General features: G+C 35.8%; 1 long non-coding RNA gene across 4 annotated transcripts in view; it reads left to right on the top strand.

Annotated features, from left to right (window-relative positions):
- The window catches only part of LOC138756112 (uncharacterized), a 130,157-nt gene that overhangs the window by 10,217 nt on the left and 98,647 nt on the right, over window positions 1-21,293 (top strand). The window contains exon 3 of one of the 4 annotated variants that reach the window (XR_011352757.1): window positions 20,818-21,121. The exons of the other annotated variants lie outside the window; for them this stretch is intronic. This is a non-coding gene — a long non-coding RNA (uncharacterized lncRNA). Of the gene's footprint in view, window positions 1-20,817; window positions 21,122-21,293 lie in introns of those variants that run through there. 4 annotated transcript variants of the gene reach the window in all.

Here is a 21,293-nt window from a genome sequence, read left to right as displayed (position 1 = left end):
CAGAGATGTAGCTATATTAATTAATAAAAATGTACCAATCAAAATACAGGAGGAAATAATAGATCCAGCTGGGAGGTATGTAATGATAAAGTGTCAGATATATTCAGTATTTTGGAATTTGCTCAATATATATGCACCTAATGAAGAGGATCAAAAGTTTTGCAAGATATTTTTTTTAAGATTGTAGATACGCAAGGGAATATATTGATAGGAGTGGTTTTTAACCTTAATTCGAATCCAATGTTGGATAAAACTGGACAAAAGAATAAAGTGGCCAAATTTATGGTTAAACCAATGCAGGAAATGAAACTTATGGATATATAGAGGAGGCAGCACCCAAGAGAGAAGGAATACTCATATTATTAGAGTAGGCATAAAACATATGTTTTTGTTGTCAGCCCATATTCAAGGGAGAGTTAGGAAAACAGAATATAAAGCTAGATTACTATCTGATCATTCACCCGTTATTAGCAATAGAACTGGAGGACATCCCACCAAGAACATATAGATGGAGGTTAAACTCCATGATGCTTAAAATGAAGGAATTTAGAGAGTTTATTGAACGCCAAAGTAAAACGTACTTTGAAATAAATACGGAATCAGTGAAAGATAAATTTATATTATGGGATGCAATGAAAGTTTTCATTAGATGGCAAATAATAAGTTATGTAACTAAGATGAAAAAGGATTATAATCGGGAAATAGAACAGTTGGAAAGAGAGATAGTAAGTACAGAAAAGGAACTAGAAAAAGGGATGATATAACAAAAAGAAGAGAATTGATGGACAAAAAAATAAAATTACAAAACATATAAGGTGGAGAAGAACATAATGAAAATAAAGCAAAAATATTATGAACTAGGAGAAAAAAAACGCACAAAATATTAGCCTGGCAACTTAAAACAGAACAAACTAAAAGAATTGTATTGGCATCAAGGAAAAAGGACAAACAAATTACATATAATCCAATGGTGATTAATGAGAACTTTAAGGAATTTTATGAACAATTATACCAAACTGAGAACAAGGGGAAAGATGATAAAATAGAAGAATTTTTAGCTAAAATTGAACTGCCGAAATTGCAAGAAGAGAGGAGCAAAACAAACTGATAAAACCATTTGAAATAGAAGAAGTACAGGATATATTTAAAAAGCTGCCAAACAATAAAATGCCTGGAGAGGATGGATTTCCAATAGAGTTCTATAAAACATTTAAAGAGTTATTAATTCCTCCTCTCCTCAAAGTAATGAACCAGATAGAAGAAACACAACACTTGCCAGATTCATATAAGACAGCAATAATTACAATAATACCAAAGACGGGGAAGGATCCACTAACACCAGTATCATATAGACCAATGTATCTACTTAATTCAGATTATAAGATAATAGCAAAATTATTAGCAAACAGATTGGCTGATTGTGTATTAAAAATAGTAAAACAAGATAAACTGGATTTATTAAGAAAAGACAAACAGTAGATAATTGCTGTAAATATATTAATTTAATTCATGCAATTCAAGGAAATAAGATGCCAACAGTGGCTGTTGCTTTAGATGCAGAAAAAGCCTTTGACAGGGTAGAATGGAATTATTTATTCAAAGTATTACAGAGATTCAATCTACCAGAAAAATATATTAATTGGATTAAAGCATTATTTAATGGACCATTGGCGAAGGTAACAGTAAATGGCTATGTGTCGAACAAATTTAAATTAAGTAGGTCAACTAGGCAGAGATGTCCATTATCTCCCTCACTGTTCGCTTTAGCAATAGAACCCATTGGCAGAACTGATAAGAACAGAAAATAAAATAAAAAGGATAAAATAAAGGGGAGGGAGTTTATTTGCAGATGACATCATAGTAAATTTAACAGAACCAGAAGTATCAATAAAATAACTACATAAGAAATTGAAGGAGTATGGAGAAATATCAGGGTACAATATCAATGCAAATAAAAGTGAAGTGATGCCAATGAGTAATGCAGATTATACAGAATTTTTAAAAGAATCACCATTTAAATGGCAAACACAAACAATCTGATACCTAGCTATTAGGTTAGATAATAATTTAAGACACTTGTACAAATTAAATTATCAGCCACTAATAAAGAAATTGCAGAAAGACTTAGAACATTGGAAAGAATTACCACTAACATTGATAGGGAGGGTAAATTGCATTAAAATGAATGTCTTCCCAAGGATACAATACTTATTTCAATTTACCAATTCCCTTAACAGAGAAATTATTTAATGGACTAAAGAGAATAAGAAGGAAATTTTTGTGGAAAGGGGGGGAAACCAAGGATAGCATTAGATAAATTAACAGAGAGGTACAACCAAGGTGGTTTGCAGTTACCAAACTTTAAAAATTATTATAGAGCAGCACAATTAAGGTATTTATCAGATTTTTATCAGACAAGGGAAACACCAGATTGGACTAATGTAAAGCTAGATAAAATAGGGGAGAAGGTACCAGAACATATACTTTATAAGTGGGATGAAAAGCTGGTACAATATAAAAGCTCACCAGTATTGCATCATTTACTCAATATATGGACAAAGATTCACTTAGAAAGGAAAAAAAAATACCAAATACCAAAATTATTATTGACACACAATCAGCTAATCCCTTTTACAATAGATAACCTTTTGTTTAGAGAATGGGAGAAAAAAGGAATTAAAAGAATAGAAAATTGTTTTTTGGGATATAATTTATTAACATTTGAACAATTGAAGTACAAATATGGAATAACACATGGTACAATGTTTGCATATCATCAACTGAAAGCTTACTTAAAGGATAAATTGGGTAATTGAGATTACCAGAAGGAAGCATCTTTGAATATGTGATTACAAACACAATGATAATTAAAAGATTTATAATAAACATGTACATCAAGCTGCAAGATAAGGAAAATTATGAAATAAGCTATAAACCCAAACAAAAGTGGGAAAAGGATTCAAACATAAAGATAAAAAATGAAACATTGGAAAAGTTATGTTCTGGAATTATGAAGAATATCATAAACACAAGGTTATGCATGATACAATATAATTAGTTACACAGGTTATATATCACGCCCCAAAAGTTAAAAGAATGGGATCCAACATTATCAGACAGATGTTTTTGCTGTATGAAGAAAATGGGATCAATTTGGGCATGTGAGAAAGTGAAAAAGTTTTGTGAAGATCTAAACCAGGTATTAAATAAAATCACAAAAAGCAACATACCAAAAAATCCAGAGATCTTTCTTCTAAGTAATATAAGAAGTAAGGAAATAGGCCTCAAACTGGATGAAGTGCAAAAAAGATTTATTACGATAGCCTTAGCCATAGCAAAAAAATGTATAATGTCAACTTGGAAATCGGAAGAGAGCCTGAGAATACAGCAATAGTACATGGAAATGAATAAATATATTACATTGGAAAAAAATAACATATAATTAAAAAAAATAAAGTCACATTATTTGAACAAATTTGGGCACCGAACATGGAACATAACAGAGAGGGCTTGCCTCGGACCTCCACTCCCTAAAATGATAAGAAGACAAAATGACTTGATCTAGTGTGTAAAAGTAGATGACACATTTTTCTTGTTTATTTTTCATTGTGATGACATCATTTAATAGTTTTATTGTATTGTATATATTGAATGTTTATTGGTTTTGGAGGGAGGTGGGAAGGGGGAAGGGAAGGTAGGGGGGAAAATAGGGGAGAAAGTGCCACTGTGTATATTTAAGAGGGAAATGTTTGTATGTATTTTGGTTGATATGGTTCACAGTGTGAAAAATAAAATTTAAAAAAAAAATAGCAATTAGGGATGGCCACTATTCATGAAAGAATAAAGTGAAATTTGGGATGAGAGGATTGTTCTGTCATGAAAGGCTGAAGAAACTGAGAAGAATGAGGGATAATCTCATTCAAACATACAAGATCCCAAGGGAGGATGTTGAAATATTTTCACTGGTGAGAGAGTCATAGCTGCAAAATAAGGTGCAAAACTACTGGTATGTTGAATTTCTTTTCAGAGGTTAAAGGCTTTCTGAAACTTTTCCACTGGGGAGGTGAATGTTCAATCATTGGATATACTTAACTCTTTTTTGGTCTGCTAAACCTGCTGGGTCTGGTATTTACCAAACCTATGTTTAAAAAAAAACTAAGAAGGCTTACACCAAGCAATGTGCACAATAAATGAAAGGACCTGCATGAAAACAGTCTATCTTTGTTTGATGAAGGGTTTCTATTGATATGTTGATAATTCCTTCTTCCCCCCCCCCCCACCCCCCTGTCCCCTCACTGATGCTGTTCAACCCATAGAATTCCTCCAGCAAATGGTCTTTGCTCCAGATTATAGCATCTGCAGTCTCTATTTCCACCTTTGCTGACTGGATCACTTGGAGTGATGTCACTTTATTGAAGGAGCTTACCCCATGATAATCATGGAGCAGCGAGATAATAGGTTGCTCTGAAGATGAGGGAAAATCCAGCAGAAAGGAGACAGAATGATCTCATATGGAGTCCAACAAATTGAGTGGCTCCATTTTACTGAAAGACGTGTATGGTCAGTGCAGCAGAGATGGTATTCAGGAGTATAAAAAGACCACAATCAATGCTGGAACAATGAATGATGAAACTTCTAATATCATTGAAAGATATTGGGAAACATCATTGGACTGGACATTCTGATTGGCAGCCTTGCTGCAAAATACTTATGGGTATTTTGTTATGGTAAAGATAAGCGTATACAGAGCCGTTGTCATACCCACACTCCTGTTCGGCTCCGAATCATGGGTCCTCTACCGGCACCACCTACGGCTCCTAGAACGCTTCCACCAGCGTTGTCTCCGCTCCATCCTCAACATCCATTGGAGCGCTCACACCCCTAACGTCGAGGTACTCGAGATGGCAGAGGTCGACAGCATCGAGTCCACGCTGCTGAAGATCCAGCTGCGCTGGATGGGTCACGTCTCCAGAATGGAGGACCATCGCCTTCCCAAGATCGTATTATATGGCGAGCTCTCCACTGGCCACCGTGACAGAGGTGCACCAAAGAAAAGGTACAAGGACTGCCTAAAGAAATCTCTTGGTGCCTGCCACATTGACCACCGCCAGTGGGCTGATAACGCCTCAAACCGTGCATCTTGGCGCCTCACAGTTTGGCGGGCAGCAGCCTCCTTTGAAGAAGACCGCAGAGCCCACCTCACTGACAAAAGGCAAAGGAGGAAAAACCCAACACCCAACCCCAACCAACCAATTTTCCCTTGCAACCGCTGCAACCGTGTCTGCCTGTCCCGCATCAGACTGGTCAGCCACAAACGAGCCTGCAGCTGACGTGGACTTTTTACCCCCTCCATAAATCTTCGTCCGCGAAGCCAAGCCAAAGAAAGATAGCATATTTATGTCTGTGAGTGAGGATGCATAGTGTAAGACAAATGTCTTTCCTGGATATGTGAAAGATGCCAGATGAAAAATACCAGCCCATTGAAAAAGCAAACATTTTCAGAAGTAGAGGATATGAAAAAACAATGAATAGAGAAATGACGATATCTATTACAATAAATAGATGTTTGGTAATATTACACCTGAAATATGGCATACAGTTAGTTCTCCTTACCTCAGGAAGGATATACTTCCCATAGCAGAAGTGCAGTATGCATTCATAGGACTGGTTTCAGAGATGGGAGTTTTACCACAACAGGAGTGATTAAGTGAGCATATATTCTCTAAATTTTAGAAGAATTAAAAGAGATTTAATTGAAATTTGCACAATTTTTGCAGAATACGATAGGCTGGATACAGGGAAGATGATTCCCTTGTTGAACAATTTAGCACAAGGAATCAGAATAAAGGGGATTCCATTTAGTACAGAGGCCAATAAATTTTATCACACAAATTGCAGTGATTCTTCCAAATTCTCCTCCCTGGGGATGCTGGAAGCTCAGTCATTAATTCAAATAAAGATAGGTATAATATTAAGGGAATCAATAGGTATGGAGATTAAGAAGGAAAATGATGTAGTGGCAGATGATTAACTCTGATCTTGTTGAATCAGACTACCTTTGCAGTTGGAAGAGTTTGTAGATATGGGAGTCAAGGGCCAGAAGGCACCAGCTTAGAATAAAAGGACATCTCTTTACAACAAAAATGAGGAGAATTTTTACTGTCCAAGAGTACTGAATCTGTGGATTTCCTTGTCATAGATGGCTGTGGACTCTGTCATTGAGTATATATCAGAATCAAGTTTATTGTCAAGAACATATGTCAAGACATTTGTTGTTCTGAGGCAGCAGTATTATGCATCAAAGGTGCTAAAGAGCTATAAATTACATTTTCATAAATACTTTAAAATAAATATTCAGTGCAAAAATGTGAGGTTGTATCTATAGGGTCATCAGTTTTTGAAATTTAGGTGTGTCTTCAGTCTCCTATACCTCCTTCTTGATGGTAGCACTGAGAGAAGTGCATGCATGGGTGGTGTCAGTACTTGATGACAGATGCTGCTTTCTTGAGAAACTGCCTCTTAAAGATGTCCTTAATGGAGTGAAGACTAATGCCCATTATGGCACTGGTCAAGTTTACAACTCTTTGTAGCCTTTTCCCATCTTGTGCATTGGCACCTCCATTCCAGACAGTGATGAAATCAGTCGGAATGCTCTCCAAGGTACACCTGTATAAATTTGCAAGAGTCTTTAGTGACATACCAGATCTCTTCAAACTCCTAATGGAATATAGTCACCGGCAAACCTTCTTCATGATTGCTTTGACATAAAGGCATAGATCTTAAGCGATGTTGACACCCATGATTTTGAAGTTCTTTACCCTCTCTCCTGCTGACCCCTCGATGAGGATTGTTTTGTGATCTCCTGGCCTCTCCTTCCTTAGTTTTGAGTGCAAGGCAGATTTTTTGACATCATTCAACCAGCTGATCTATCTCACTCCTGTACAGTTCCTCATTGTCATCTGATTCTGCTGGTAACCGTGGTGTCATCAACAAATTTGTAGATCACATTTGAATTATGCTTAGCCACACAGTCATGGGTGTAGAGAGAATAGAGAATTTACATTTACAGAGAGGAAAGCTAGCAGATGTAGATTAGGATTTAGATTTGGCACCCGACTAGAGACAGGTGACATCGAAAGATGGTTTAACATCTGGTGATCATTTACTCTCACTGCTACTGCAACAACTGCATGCATTTGAATTCATCAAGGGTTACTGAAAAGTTAGGTGTTTTTATGTTATTTGAATCAATTTGAGTCAGATTTAAGAAAAAGGAAGGAAAATAATGGAATACATGGATTGACAAAATTCTGAAATGGGGCAGATGACATGGTGGCAATTGAAAATGTCCATTTAGTGACATGGGTGACATATGGGTGACAGTAAATTAGTCATATATTTTTGTCTTCTGCTTTTATCTGTTCAAATAATGTGCTCAATCATGTGCACCTTACCAAATGGATAATTTGCAGGAATATCCATATGAAGAATGAAGATTTCATAAGGAAATTTGATTATTATTCATCAAATTTTGCTATAGCAAAAGTAGAAACAGGAAATTGTAGAGCAACATCTATGAAAACAGGATGACTAAATCATTCACTGGGAATATTAACTCTATCAACTTTAATTTCCTTCTATTATCAAACTCTCAAATGATACCTGTCGACTCTTCAACTGTACCTTTCTCTGCATCCTGAACTTTCTTCCAGTAACGCTATACCATTTCACTACCTGCTGCACTTAAGGATGAGTTGACTGGCCAATATTTCATGCAAAATAAGGTGGTTGTATTGACTCCTGGTAAATACAACAATAAATAATTCAATTAAATTAATTTATTTCTTGTTAATGGGGAAATGACTAAGAAGAGAGCTCATCTGCCCTTTTTTTTTCTCCGAGATTCCTTTCCAACATACGAGTTAGCCACCTCAGAACCTTTGCAACATGAGGGGAGGGAAAGGCCAGGAAAGCAAAAACAAACAAAAAAAAACCAAAATGGGAAAGGGTCATTTCAAAAAAAAGAGTAATGATTTTCTTTTCACTGACAGTGAGTTATCTTAGCCCTTGACAGAAGATGCACAACATTATTCAGATGAGCTGTAAATGAAGATTAAAGGCAACTTTTAGCTTTGGATATTTGGCTGTGAAGGACATTTTTATAAACCATCTGTATGAGAGGTTGCAAACTTCAATTATTCCTTCATAAGGGGATGCACCCTCACAAACATTATGAACCATGATGCTCAAGTAGCTCAATTGCAGTTGTAGCTGAGAGATGTATGGGTCCAGATCAACAGAATAGGATACTCCTGATCTTCCTAATCATCCTTCTATCTCATGACAGATGAAAGGGAGAAGACCAATGGAGAATATATGGGTATTTTAAAATATGAAAAGTAATTGTGAAGTAACTTAAATAAAACCTCAGAAAAATTATGAGATGACTTATCCTTAAATAAATGGAAATAATTCAATAATATCAATGAAGCTTTTAGTTCTTATGTCCTTTGGTACAAAATGTGGCTGTTAACAGACATATCCATATGACCAGTTGGGATCATTCTATCCAAAAAATTAAAAGTGTGGCAAATCCATGTATAGAAGCTAGATCATTACACATCTGCAATGATTCAAATTTTAATTTAATGGCATTAATTATATTACAAAATATTGTCAACTGGAGCATAATTTTTTCCATGCCAAGCATTTATCAGCATTTACATCCCATGAAATTTGAATCACAGGTAGGTTTCTGACTATGAGGCAGACTCAAAAGCTTGGAGTCTCAGTAAAAAAAATATACTTTATAACTCTGAACTGTTGAGGCATGCATGCTGAAGAGCCTGGCCTAAGAGCGCTTTCAAAGTGCAAAATATGTCAGGATGGCGGGCATGGGGAAGATACAAGTCTGGTACTGGTTGGAGCCATTAGAAATACAAGACAAAATAAGAAATCAAGAGACAACCTAAAGTACAAATGACTCAGCTTGGTTAGATCATCACTGCTGCCTTCTTGAAGGTTATGTTCTTCGAGAAATGTGAAAGCTGATATTCATCCTTAAGTTAAATGATTGGTATTTAAATAAAATAAATTGTGCTTCACAAATACATTTTTAGTCTAAATATTCAGGGTAACACAGAGAGAATCATTGAATGGTACAGCCATTTTGCCCACTTTGAGAATGCTAATTATGATCTTTGCTAATTACATCGCTTGCATTTGACCTACCTCTGTGCCTGTCCAAACACCTTTCAAAAGTTGTTATTGTATCTGCTTCCTTCACCTCCTCCAGGAGCTTTTCCCAGATAACCGCCATCCATTGTGTGGAAAAATTTACACGTCAGATTTCTCCTCTCTCCTTAAAATTGTGCCCACAGAGGTCAGCACAGCATGTAAGCAGGCCCTTCACCCCAATTTGTTCATGCTGATCAAGTTGACCATTTAAGAATGCCCTCTTTACCTGCCCTTCGCCCATTATCCCTCTCATCCTTTCGTTTAGATTTAAATCAAGTTCATTGCAATGTGAACCAGGTTCTTTTTGTGTGCAGCCTTGCCAATAGTTAACTAATATTCAGAAAGCAGGATTTAATGTTGCACTTTTCAAACTCACTCTGGGCAGATACAATTTTGTTTTTCTTTTATGATGTAAATTTTGAGTTATTTTTAAAAATCCCAAACCCTTGAGTCAGCATTAAAGTTAATAAATCATATGTTACAAAACATAGGGGTGTATTATAGACCACCGAATGGGGAATGCAAATTAGAGGAACAAATTAATAGGAAGATAGCAGATATTTGTAATAAGCACAAGGTCGTTATTGTGGGGGATTTAAATTTTCCAAATATTGATTGAGAAACCCATTCCGTGAAAGGGCTGGATGGGTTGGAGTTTGTAAAATGTGTGCAGAATAGCTTTTTACATCAATACGTGGAGGTACCAACTAGAGAGGGAGCTGTGTTGGATTTACTGTTGGGGAATGAGATGGGTCAGGTGACAGAGGTATGTGTTGGGGAGCACTTCGGGTCCAGTGATCATGGTGCCATTAGCTTATGAAACACCGCCAGTGGGCTGATAACGCCTCAAACCGTGCATCTTGGCGCCTCACAGTTTGGCGGGCAGCAACCTCCTTTGAAGAAGACCGCAGAGCCCACCTCACTGACAAAAGGCAAAGGAGGAAAAACCCAACACCCAACCCCAACCAACCAATTTTCCCCTGCAACCGCTGCAACCGTGTCTGCCTGTCCCGCATCGGACTTGTCAGCCACAAACAAACCTGCAGCTGACGTGGACTTTTTACCCCCTCCATAAATCTTCGTCCGCGAAGCCAAGCCAAAGAAAAAAAAAGAATTATGGAAAAGGGTATGTCTGGGCCCAGAGTTGAGGTTTTTGAGTGGGGAAAAGCTAGGTTTGAGGAGATGCAAAAGGATTTACAAGGGGTGGATTTGGACAATTTGTTTTCTGGAATGGATGTAATAGAGAAATGGTGGTCTTTTAAAGGAGAGATTTTAAGAGTGCAAAATCTTTATAAACCTATTAGGTTGAAAGGTCAGGTCAAAAGTTTGAGAGATCCATGGTTCTCAAGGGATATTGGAAACTTGGTTCGAAAAAAGAGGGAGTACTACAATAAAAATACGAAACAGGGAAAAAAGGAGATGTTTGGGTACTATACTGAATGTAAAAAGAATCTTAAGAAAGAAATAGGAAAAGCAAGCATGGTGAAAATAAGGGTTTCTACAAATATGTAAATAGCAAAATGAAAGTGAGAGACAAAATTGATCCAATAGAGAATCAGAAAGGACAGATGTGTGTGGAGCCAAAAGTGATGGGGGAGGTCCTGAAAAATTTCTTTTCCTCAGTATTTACTGAGGAGAAGGATATTGTACTATGCAGGGTAAAGGAAGCAAAGGGGGTATAAAAGGAGACTATAGTGATTAATAAAGAGGAAGTACTGGAGCTTTTGAAACATATAAAGGTTGATAAGTCTCCAGGTCCTGACAGGATATTCCCCAGGTCCTTGAGAGAAGTTAGTGAGGAAATAATGATGGCTCTGGCAGTAATTTTTCAAATGTCATTAGAGATGGGTATTCTTTGGCTTAGCTTCGCGGATGAAGATTTATGGAGGGGTAAAGTCCACGTCAGCTGCAGGCTCGTTTGTGGCTGACAAGTCCGATACAGGACAGGCAGACACTATTGCAGCGGTTGCAAGGGAAAATTGGTTGGTTGGGGTTGGGTGTTGGGTTTTTCCTCCTTTGTCTTTTGACAGTGAGGTGGGCTCTGCGGTCTTCTTCAAAGAAGGTTGTTGCCCGCCGAACTGTGAGGCGCCAAGATGCACGGTTTGAGGCGATATCAGCCCACTGGCGGTGGTCAATGTGGCAGGCACCAAGAGATTTCTTTAGGCAGTCCTTGTACCTCTTCTTTGATGCACCTCTGTCTCGGTGGCCAGTGGAGAGCTCACCATAGAACACGATCTTGGGAAGGCGATGGTCCTCCATTCTGGAGACGTGACCTACCCTGCGCAGCTTGATCTTCAGCAGCGTGGATTCGATTCAGTTGGCCTCTGCCATCTTGAGTACTTCGATGTTGGAGATGAAGTCGCTCCAATGAATGTTGAGGATAGAGCGGAGACAACGCTTGTCTAGGAGCTGTAGGTGATGCCGGTAAAGGACCATGATTCGGAGCCGAACAGGAGTGTGGGTATGACAACGGGTCATACAGGTTTTTCAGTTGGTTGTTTTTCCAGACTCTTTTGTGTAGTCTTCCAAAGGCGCTATTTGCCTTGGCGAGTCTGTTGACAACAGAGATGGGTATAGTGCCAGAGGATTAGCATGTTGGGCATGTGGTTCCTTTGTTTAAAAGGGTTGGAGGAGCAAGCCTAGCAATTATCAACCTGTATGTTTGACGTCTGTGGTAGGTAAATTGATGGAAAGCATTCTTAGAGATAGTATATATAAGTATATGGAGGGACAGGGTCTGATCAGGGACACTCAACACAGATTTGAGCGTGGAAGGTCATGTTTGACCAATCGTTGAATTTTTTTAAGAGGTGACTAGGAATGTTGATAAGGGTAGAGCAGTGGATGTTGTCTATATGGACTTCAGTAAGGCCTTCGATAAGGTTCCACATGGGAGGTTAGTTATGAAGTCTAAGTCCTTGGGTATTAATTTGGAGATAGTGAAATGGATTCAACAGTGGCTGGAAGGAAGGTGCTAGAGAGTAGTAGTAGATAATTGTTTGTCAGGATGGAGGTCGGTAACAAGCAGTGTACCTCAGGATTCGGTATTGGGACCATTGCTGTTTGTCATATATATTAATGATCTGGAGGATGCGGCAGTAAATTGGATGAGTAAATATGCAGATGATACTAAAATAGGGGGAATTGTGGATGATGAAGAGGGTTTTCAAAGATTGCAGAGATATTTAAACTGCTTAGAGGAGTGGGCAGCAAGATGGGAGATGGAGTTTAATGCTGATAAGTGCGAGGTGCTTAATTATGGAAAGAATAATTAAACCAAGACCTATGTGGTAAATGGGAGGGCACTGAAGAATGCAGTAAAGAAGAAAGGTCTAGGAATAATGGTACATTATTCCCAGAAGGTAGAAGCGCATGTGGATAAGGTGGTGAAGAAGGCCTTTTGTATGCTTGCCTTATAAATCAGTGCATAGAATATAGGAGTTGGGAAGTAATGATGAAACTGTAAAAGGCATTGATGAGGCCAAATTTAGAGTACTGTGTGCAGTTCTGGTCATCAATTTATAGGAAGGATATTAACAAGATAGAGAGAGTGCAGAGAAGATTTACAAAAATGTTGCCTGGGTTTCAGCATCTGGAATACCAGGAGAGAATGAGCAAATTAGTTCTTTATTCCTTGGAATGTAGAAGGCTGAGAGGGGATTTGACAGAGGTGTTTAAGATAATGAGAGGGATAGATAGACTTAATGTGGAAAGGCTTTTCCCATTGAGAGTAGGAGAGATGGATACAAGAGGTCATGGGTTGAGAATTGACAGGCAAAGGTTTAGGAGTAACATGAGTGGGAACTTCTTTACTCAGAGAGTGGTTACTGTCTGGAATTGGCTTCCAGGAAAGGTGGTGGAGGCAGGGTCAATTTTGTCCTTTAAGAAAGAGTTGGATAAGTATATGGATGGGAGGGGGATGGAGGGATATGGGCAGAGTGCTGGTAAGTGGGATTAGAGGAGGGTACTTGGATCAGTGTGGACTAGAAGGGCCAAATTGGCCTGTTTTTGTGCTATAATTGTTATGTGGTTATATGGTTATCCACAAAATAGAAACAAATAGGGCAGCAAATAAAATCAGTATAACAACAATATGTGTCTATTTAGACCACTAATAACAGGGAAAAAACCTGCCATTCATTAATATGCTTCACCACTACATCCAACACTATTCCTCCACCCCCAGCCAAAAACCTTCATATTTACCCCATTTTTGGATGTTCAATTTACCACACTCTTTGTTGAAACACTGCCAATTTGGCCATTTTTGAGGCCTACTCCTGAAATTATGGTCCCCCAAATTCTTCCAACCTTGAAATATAATTTGCCTTCCTACTTGTCTGAATCCAATTTTGAGAGTATTTATTCCCCAAGTAACCGAAGTGTATCTCCCAATACAAAGAGTCTGGGTCAGAAAGGAATTTGAATTCCTGAAACTTCACCAATATACTTATGTATCTTCATCCAAAATTCTTGAATTCTGTATCAAGACCAAAGTTCATACTTTTCTGCCTCACAGCACTAGTATTCAGGGATATTTAATTTGTTTTTTTTCTTGAAATTGTTCTTTTTTTATTTTTTGCACTGATTCATATCAATAACAACGTCCACAAATGATTATCATCAATATTTACAGTGACATTTCTTATTCCCCCCCCCTTATATCCCTCTCCCCTTCCCCATCCATCTTCAAAAATCAATAAATAATAAAACACATAAAACAAAGGAATAACAAAAAATGAAAAAAAGAAAAGTTGTATCATCTACTTTTATATATTTAAATCCTATTGTGCTCATAATTATGTTGTTTTAAGCGATGGGGGTCTTTGGTCGGCATTCTCCGACATATTTTATGTCTGGTTCCCAAATTTGTTCAAATAATGTACACTTGTCTTTCAGATTGTATGTCATTTTTCCTAATGGAACACACTTGTTTATACCACTGTAAACCACTGTTGTATTTTAAGGTTTGTTTCCAATTTCCAGGTTGTCATAATACATTTTTTGGCCACTGCGAGTTCTATCATAATAAATTTTATTTGGGCTTTGTCTAATTTTTGTCCTAATTTTTTGTCTCTTATATTATTTTACAGAAAATGTTTGGATCATTTAGTATTTTATTTTTTTTGTGATTTTGTTTAATATTATGTTTAGACCTTCCCAGAAAGTTTTTACTTTTGAACATGTCCAAATTGCATGTAATATTGATCCAGTCTCTTGTTTACAACAAAAGTATCGATCCGATGCTGTTGGGTCCCACTCTTTTAATTTCTGAGGAGTGATATAGAATCTGTGTAGCCAGTTATATTGTATCATACATAATCTACTATTTATCGTGTTCCTCATTGTTCCTATACACAACTTCTCCCATGTTTCGTTCTTTATCTCTGTTTAAATCTTTTTTTCCAACTTTGTTTCAGTTTATACATTATTTCATCTTCTCTTTTATATTGCAATTTGATGTACATGTTAGTAATTTTTTTTAAAATTATCATTGTGTCTGTGATTAAATATTCATGGTTGCTACTTTCTGGTAACCTTAAACCATTTCCCAGTTTATCTTTTAGAAAACTTTTCAATTGGCAATATGCAAACATTTTACCTTGTGTTATTCCATATTTATCTTTTAATTGCTCAAATGTTAATAAATTATTTCCCAAAAAGCAATCTTCTATTTTCTTGATTGCTTTTTTACCCCATTCCTTGAAAAATAAATTGTCTATTGTAAAGGGGATTGATGGCTTTGGGGTTAATATATATTTTGGTATTTGATAATTTAGCTTTTTTTTTCTTCCAGGTGTATTCTTTTCCATAATTTAAGTATGTGATGTAGAACTGGTGAATTGTTTTATTGCACCAATCTTTCATCCCATTTATAAAGTATGTGTTCAGGGATATTTTCTCCCAATTTGTTTAATTCTATCTTAGTCCAATCTGGTTTTTCTCTTTTCTGATAAAAATCTGATAAGTACCTTAACTGTGCTGCCCTGTAGTAGTTTTTGAAGTTTGGTAGCTGTAACCCTTCTGGTTTGTAATTCCATGTTAATTTTTCTAGCGCTATTCTTGATTTCTTACCATAAAAATTCCCTTACTATTTTCTTCAGTTTTGCAAAAAGTTTATCTGTCGGGGGAATTGGTAACACTTGGAATAGATATTGCACTCATGGGAACACATTAATCTTCATACAGTTTACTCTTCCTATTAAAGTTAATGATAGTTCTTTCCAATTCTCTAAATCTTCCTGTATTTTTAAAATTAATGGTTCGTAGTTCAATTTGTATAAATGTTTTAGGTTGTTATCTATTTTTATACCAAGGTAACGTATCACCTGATTGCCATTTAAAAAGGGTTACTTTTTAAAATTCTGAATAATCAATTTTGTTCATTGGTATCACTTCATTTTTATTAGTGTTAATCTTCTACCCTGATATCTCTCCATACGCTTTCAGTTTCATATGTAGTTTTTTTTTTATTGACTTATCTGGTTCTGTTAAATATACTATGATGTCATCTGAAAATAGGCTGATTTTATATTCTTTCTCTTTTATTTTTATTCCTTTTATCATAGTTTCCTTCCTTATCAACTCCGCTAGTGGTTCAATAACCAAAGCAAAAAGTGAAGGGGCTCATCCCTGTCTTGTTGATCTGCTTAATTTAAAATGATCTGATACATATCCATTTATTACTACCTTTGCTAACAGTCCATGGTATAATGCTCTAATCCAGTTAATAATTTTTTCTGGTAGTTAAAATTTCTGTAACACTTTAAACAAATAGTTCCACTCTATCCTATCAAAGGCTTTCTCTGTGTCTAATGTAACAGCTACCATTGGTGTTCTATTTATTTGTGCTGCATGAATTAAATTAATAAGTTTTGAAATATTATCCAGCTGCCCATCTTCTTTTAACAAATCCAATTTGGTCCTGCCTTACCAGTTTCGGTACACAATTTTTCAGTCTGTATGCTAATAATTGTGCTATTAATTTATAATCTGTATTCAATAATGATATTGGTCTGTATGATGATGGCAATAGCGGGTATTTTCCCTCTTTTGGGATTACTGTAAATATTGCTGTTTTACATGATTCTGGTAAGTTTTGGGACTCTTCTACTTGATTTATTACTTCTAGGAGGGGAGGGATTAATAGATCCTTTAAAACTTTATAAAACTCTATAGGGAATCCATCTTTACCTGGTATTTTATTGTTTGGTAGTTTTATTAATATATCTTGTATTTCCTCAGTCTTAAAAGGTTCTGTCAATTTATTTTGTTCTTCTATTTATAGATGTGGTAGTTCAATGATAGATAAAAATTCATAAATGTTGTCATTTTTTCCTTAATTTTCAGTTTAGTATAATTGTTTATAGAATCTTTTAAAAATTTTCATTAATTTCCAATGGATTATATGTGATCTGGTTATCGTCTTTTCTTGTTGCTAGAATGGTTCTTTTAGCTTGTTCTGCTTTAAGTTGCCAGGCCAATATTTTGTGTTTTTTCTCTCCCAGTTCATAATATTTCTGAGTTGTTTTCATTATATTTTTCTCTAATTTATATGATTGTAATGTTAAATATTTTATTTTTTTTCTGTCAGTTCTCTCTTTTTCTCTGTATCTTCTCTTTCCACTAATTCCTTTTCTATGATTGTTATCTCTTTTTCCAACTTTTCTACTTCCCGATTACATTCCTTTTTACTTTTAGTCATATAACTAATTATTTGTCCTCTAATAAAGTCCTTCATTACATCCCATAAAATGAATTTATCTTTTACTGATTCCATATTTATCTCAAAGTATATTTTAATTTGTTGTTCAATATATCCTTTGAAATCTTGTCTTTTTAACAGTGTAGAATTTAGTCTCCATCTATATGTCTTTGGAGGGGCATCCTCTAATTCAATTGTTAATAACAGGGGAGAGTGATCTGATAATAATCTTGCTTTATTTTCCATTTTTTTAACTCTTCCTTGGATCTGTGCTGATAACAAAAACATATCTATTCTTGAATAGGCCTTATGTCTATTTGAGTAATGTGAATATTCTCTCTCTTTTTGATGTTGTTTCCTCCATATATTGATTATTCATATCTCCAATTGCTTTTAGTGTAAATTTAGTTACTTTATTCTTATTGTTAATTGTCTTCCCAGTTTTTTTCCATCACTGGGTCCAGGTTGCAATTGAAATCCCCTCCAAGCAAGATATGTTCTTGTGTATCTGCTATCATTGGGAAGATATTTTGCATAAATAGCTGGTCTTCTTTGTTAGGTGCATAGATGTTTAGTAAATTCCAAAATTCAGAATAAATCTGGCACTTTGTCATTACATATCTACCTGTTGGATCTGTTATTATTTCTTTTATATTGATTAGTAGATTTTTGTTGACTAATATAGCTCCTCCCCTGGATTTTGAATTGTATGATGATGCCACTACATGGCCGACCCAGATTCTCCTCAGTTTACTGTGTTCTATCTCAGTTAAGTGTGTTTCTTGCACAAAAGCAATGTCAATTTTTTTCTTTTTTTAGTAATGTCAGTAACCTCTTCCTTCTAATTTGATTGTGTATTCCAGTAATATTTACAGTCATGAAATTTAATGTACCCATCTTATACCTCTTTTTTTCAATTCTCTATATCTCCTCAACTCTTTCATCTCTTTTTTTTCCAATTTAAAAAAATATATTTTTGCACATCTCAATACATGACAACATGGTTAAAAACAAATTAGCCTGGAAACCCTTACTAAAATTAACATATAAAATATTCCTACCCAAAATAATGAAAGTCCTCCCTGTATTGGGTTGTCTTTGACTCCTTGCCAAACAACCACAATTCCATTATCTATTTGGATTGTGGTAATAAAACGCAAGTGTCAACTGATTTTGCGGTAGCAGTTCTTTTCTTCTCCCCAGCCACCCCCCCAGAGAAACACTATATATTTTTCAAAAATGTAAGAAAGCTTTTTTCCCCTTTTTTCTTATTTTTTTCCACATCATTTTCAAAATTCAACTTTATATTTACATTATTATCGATACAATTTATTTTGTACATTGTTTTGATAATCTTTTTTTAATACTTCTCATTTCGTTTTCTGTTTGTCAATTGTTCTGCAAAGTGTTGGGCATCTCTTGGGTCTGAGAACAGTCTATATCTTTCCCCTGGAATAAAAATTTTAATATTGCTGGATGTCATAGATTAAAATTATATCCTTTCTTAAGAGCTCGAAGCTGATGTCTGGATAGAAAAATATTTTTTGTCCTTTATATTCCAGTGGTTGTTTATTTTCTTTTACTTTATACTTTGCCCACTCTAATATTTTTCTCTCATTGTGTGTCTTAATAACTTTATTATTATGGAACATGGTTTTTGGTTTGAATAAGTCTTTAGTGCCGATATTCTATGTGCTCTTTCAATTTTTATTTTGTCTTATAGTTCTTCAGCTTCCAAGACTTGTGGGATCCATATTTTTATGAATCCCTTTAAGTCTGATCCTTCTACGCCTTCTTAAATGCCTACTATTTTTATATTGTTTTGTTTGCTATAATTCTCTAACACACCAATTTTTTGAATTAATATATCTTGCATCTCTTTAATTTCTTTGTCTCTATCTTTCAGCTTTTCTTTTAGTTCATTCATTTCTAATTCCACAGTTTTCTGACTTTCTTCTATTTCATCTGTTCTTCTGCTATGGCCAGCTCTAGTTTTTGCATTCTATCTTCGACTTTTTCCATTTTTATTTTTATTGTGTTAAATTCTGTTGTTAAAATGTCTTTTAATGTCTTCATTTGTTCATCAAAATATTCTCTGTCTATTAACTGTTTATCTTTTTTACCTTCTTCTTTTCTGTGTAACTTTTTATCTTCTTTTTCCTCTCTCTCTTACTCTTCTTGTCTTCTGTTCACCTCTTATTGCTGCAATGTGATCTGCCCAGTTATTACTGTCAGTTCATTTTTGTCCTTTTGCTAGGCTTGCCTCTCATCAGTGTCTTTTTCGTTATGCGCACCGCGCATGCGTGACTCTTCGCACATGCGCAGTTGCGCATCTTGTTATGGCTCAGTGAGCCATTTTTGTAGTTTGGTCCGAGGAGGGTTGTTGCCCAGCTGAGTTTTCAACGGCTTTGGGGATTGGACGTTCTTTTTTGAAGGTAAGGCCTACCTCTTTTCTTTCTGCTGTTTTCCTGTCTTCTTCTTTATCTTTCTCTCTGGTCTTTTCCTTTTTTTGGTGCCATCTCTCGGGTTTTCTTGGTTTCTTTATCTTTCAGGCCTTCTATGTTTTTTTCTGTCCAGCTTTGTTTTTTCTTCTTTTTTTATTTTCTCTGCGGAGGGTTATTCTTCTCCAACCACTACTCCATCGGCTTGATGTCATCCTCCTCTTGAAATTGTTCTTCACACCAAAGTATCTAAAGCTTGAAAAATAAGATGTGTATGGTTAAGTTAAAAAAAAAACTAATTCTATCTTGCATCTCGACATCAATCCATGTCTAATGCCATCAAAATTAGCCGCCCTGAATTAAGACTTTAAATAGTGGACCACTCTATCCTTTTCCCCACTACCTAGAGAGAAACAGAATAACTCTTTATCCTATCCTATACATAATCCATCCATCATCATAAATTTACAAACCTCTTTCAGGTCATTGCTCAGCTTCCTGCATACCAGTGTAAACAAATTCAGCTAATCTAATCTCTGCTTCTGCCTAAAGCTCTCCTTTCCAGGTTGCCATCACTAACTCTTTCACTGTCAGCCCAGGTCCAAAGATACCTGACTTCCAGCCACCAAGACTTTGTTAGAACCATTACCATTTGTTCAGCCAGACCCAACTCTAGACTCACTGTTCTCTTTCTCACCTCTGCAAACCTCCACCCCATTCTATGGACCTCAATGAATTTGGCAGACTCCATTGCATGATATCTTTGATGACTGGATGGAACAAAAAGAATAGTATGAAGTATATACTCCATTTGTAATATCATTATCATATAGAGCTCCAGCAATGGGAAATGAAAGTAAATTAAAAGAGTAAATAAAATAAAATGGAAGATGCCAAGGCATTCTGTTTGATGAGTGAATACTGAACCACAGCCAACAAGAAACAGAAACCCTCAGATACTGGGCAGAGAAATATGCGATTGCTGATTTAAGTGACGGGTCTGTTATCTTTGATTTATAACTACAATCATTCAATTACTCATGGCTGTATATTAAGCATAATGTGTGCTTTTATAAAGAAGAAAGCATTTTTTATTAATGACAACTATTTTTAAAGAAGTGTTTTTGTATTTTTCTGGCAAATATATAATATAAGGACATGATGAATATTATCATTTTTTGTAAAATCTGGCTAGACATCACATAACTTCCAAAAATATATAATGGTGCAAAACAAGGTCGACATCAAAGAGGAGGTGCTTACTATCCATCCATCACTACATCAATAGCTCAATCGTAAATTTGAGTCGAATTGCTGGAAATATACCATAGAGCATTCAACAACTAAAAGTCTAAAAATTGTTGGTGTCCATGCTTAATTAATGCAATTTTACTGACCCATATTGGGCTTGATTGCATTTTTGTTTTACTTCAGAACCTTCATTGAATGCTACTTCTTAGCACAAAACTGCAGGAATACACAAAGCAATCAAATTCATAAAGACGTCTGTCAGTGCAGCTTGAAGTTATCCCACGCAAGTCTACTTATTGCTTCAGTCAAATAGAACTATTTGTCAAGAGCTTCAGAATATGAGAACATAAGAAAAAAGAAGCAAGTCATTCAGCTCATATTCTTGCTGCTCCATGAGTTAAGATCATGTCTGTTATTTTTTTCTTCATTTAATTGTCCCACATTAATTCCACATTCCTTGGTTCCAGTAATATAAAACTCTATCAGCCTTTGAGCCTCCACAATACTTTCGGACAGAAAATCCTGACATTCATCCTTCTGTTAATGAAATGTCCCATTTCAGTTCTGAATAGCTAATAGCTTATTCTGAATGTTATTTATTCATTTTTAAGTACCTGGGTGTCACTGGCAAGACTAAAATTTATTGGCCACAAAAAAAA

The sequence above is a fragment of the Narcine bancroftii genome, chromosome 3, assembly GCF_036971445.1.
Source record: "Narcine bancroftii isolate sNarBan1 chromosome 3, sNarBan1.hap1, whole genome shotgun sequence".
Lineage (NCBI taxonomy): Eukaryota > Metazoa > Chordata > Chondrichthyes > Torpediniformes > Narcinidae > Narcine > Narcine bancroftii.
This window is presented reverse-complemented; position numbering and strand designations above follow the sequence as displayed.